The sequence below is a fragment of the Protobothrops mucrosquamatus genome, unplaced genomic scaffold (assembly GCF_001527695.2).
Source record: "Protobothrops mucrosquamatus isolate PMUCROS unplaced genomic scaffold, P.Mucros_1.0 scaffold3233, whole genome shotgun sequence".
Lineage (NCBI taxonomy): Eukaryota > Metazoa > Chordata > Lepidosauria > Squamata > Viperidae > Protobothrops > Protobothrops mucrosquamatus.
In genome coordinates this window covers 354,829-357,333 of record NW_015389229.1, presented here as the reverse complement: position 1 = coordinate 357,333, position 2,505 = coordinate 354,829, and the positions used below count along the sequence as shown (strand labels likewise).

General features: G+C 43.7%; 1 pseudogene; it reads left to right on the top strand.

Moving 5' to 3' along the window:
* LOC107297319 overlaps positions 1–2,505 on the top strand; it is a 35,949-nt pseudogene that overhangs the window by 32,931 nt on the left and 513 nt on the right.

The window sequence follows — 2,505 nt, the reverse complement described above, 5'->3', positions numbered from 1 at the left end:
CCATCTCTTGAAACATCTCGGTCATTTGCTTAATAGTTGCAGCCATCAAATCCTGTAGCTCTTTGCCGGAAGGCGGTGGGGACGAAGAAGATGGAGGGTGTGACGAGTGAGAAGTTTTTGAAGTTGGCTGAGGTGTCTGGGTCATCGGAGATGTATATTTTACAATCGAAGGCACAGTTTTTTTCGAAGCCATCTTTGCAATAAAATCCAATTTGCTAAAAAGTCTTTTAAGCAATTCAACCAAAGCGGCTAGTGCGCCAGTTAGAAGTAGCAAAAGTTCAAAGCGGAAATCACTTTCACTTCTTGCTGAAAAGTATCAAGCCATCGCCATTTTAAGTTCACTTTCCCTCAATCCAACTCAAATATAGGGAAGAACGTATTGTCCAAGTTAGAGTATAGTCCAAAAAGTACAAAACAGACTTCCAGGGTCGGTTCGTCTGCTTACAAAGCAAACTCACTGTTAACTTTAAGTTGCAGCGGTGACGGCGGCTTCTAGCTTCGCTACGGCGAAGGCGTCCTGGATCGCGGAGAAGCCCGGGGCTGCTTAAATTTCATTTCTGATCTCCCTTTGAGAGTGTAGGTGAGAAATTGACTCTTTGAATTGTGGCCTGATTCTTTTTAGTCGACACATCTCAAGTTTAGACCAGTAAGTGGAGAGAGAAAAGTGGAAACAGTTGGATTAAAGGCTAACTACCTGTTTCTGGTTATCAGCAGAAATTTCTGATTATTTCCTTTTGCAGAAGTTGTGGAATTCCTCAAAAAGGCTTTTGGGTGGTGTTTTTTCTATATTGATTATGGAATTCCAAAATGTGGAGTTTCCGTCTTCTACCTTGTCCTCCAGATTATGAGCACCATAATTCCCCAGCGACTATATAAGTAGTCCTTGAGATAAAACTATAATTGGGCCTGCCGCCTTCAGTTGTATGTTCTAATGGTGGTTAAGCGAGATTACCTTGCTGAATGACCCCCACTGCATTCTCTCCCTGATGAAGCCATCAAATGAATGTGCAAGTTGTTAAGCGCAACAGTGGCTCCTTCAGAGTTTGGGGAAGCTCTTGGCGGCCTAGCACAGGTCCAGGCTTGCCTTCCAAAGGCCTCCCCTATCCCAACCTTTGGATGCTCCTGGGCCTTTCCCTCCCTCACAGGTCCCCATAGGCCTTTCCCTCCCCAATAGGGTCCTCACAAGCTTTTTCTCACTCCCACTGGATCCCTGCAATCCTTAGGCCTGACTTCCACCCCACCAGGTATCACAGTCTCCTCCTCCTCCATACCTTTTGAAGATCTCTGAACCTCATGTTGGGGAAACAGGGCAGGACACGCATCTCCGGGCTACATGACTGCATTGTGATTGTGCCTGGGATTCAGCCCTGGCCCATGCGATGGACATGTGGAAATAACTGCCATTTTGCCATGCCTGCCTCTGGTGTCAAACTGATGTCTGCTTCTGGATCACTGTTGCTTGGGAGTGGGACGAACTGTTCTGTTTTGCTACCTTAACACTTTGTAGACTGTGTTAAAGAATTGTGGGTGCACTGAAAATAGTTGCTGTCTCTGGGAGATCAAAGATGGGAAAGGGTCATTAGGAGGGACATAATAGCTGTCTTCCAGTACTTGAGGTGCTGTTACCAAGAAGAGGGTATTGACTTATTCTCTAGGGCACCTGAGGGCAGAAGTAGTAGTAATGGGTGGAAGCTTGTTAAAGTGAGAAGTAAGGAGAAATTTTCTGTCAGTGGGAGCAATTAATCAATGGAATAGCTTGCCTCCAGGTATTGTGGGTGCTCCATCAGTGGAGGTTTTCAAGAATAGGCTGGATAACCATTTGAGTGGGATGGTATAAGGCTCCTGCCTTGAGCAGTGGTTGGACTAGAAGACCTCAAGGGTCTCTTCCAAGCCTCTAGTACTATGTTTCTATGAATTTAGAGGCAGTTTAGAAAATAGGTAAAGAGCAGCCCCATGAACTTGATTCTCGTAATGTGAGTTTTTTAAAAAAAAAATAATTGGAAAATTAATAGAAATTACGAACTCCAAAATGAAAGAAATTTTTAAAAACAAAACAAGGATAGACACAGCATTTAAAAAGAAAGAAAAAAATGTGGCGTCAAGCTTGAAGCTCACTTTGCTGGTGCAACAAATATTGCTTCTTAGCTTGCCAATGAACTTGGGGGGAAGATGGGGGAATTGGAATGCAGTCTACAAAGTTAAAGAAAGCAGACCATGAGAATCAAGGACTATTCACAAGGTGCCTGGTTCGACTCAGAGATATTTTCTCATAACAATATAATTGCACCTAATTGGGCAATGTGACCCATCCATGAATGGGAGGGGAAATTCTATTCTTTTCCGATAGGGGTTTGGGCTGGGGTTTACCAGACCTGGTTTTGCTTTCATGTGTGCCAAAATGATGTACTCAATAAAATTTTACATTAAGAGATCGCAATGTCTCAAAGGTGTTTGCTTGGTTGGGTTCGTCAGTCGGAATCTTGACATATGCATCAAAAACAGAAA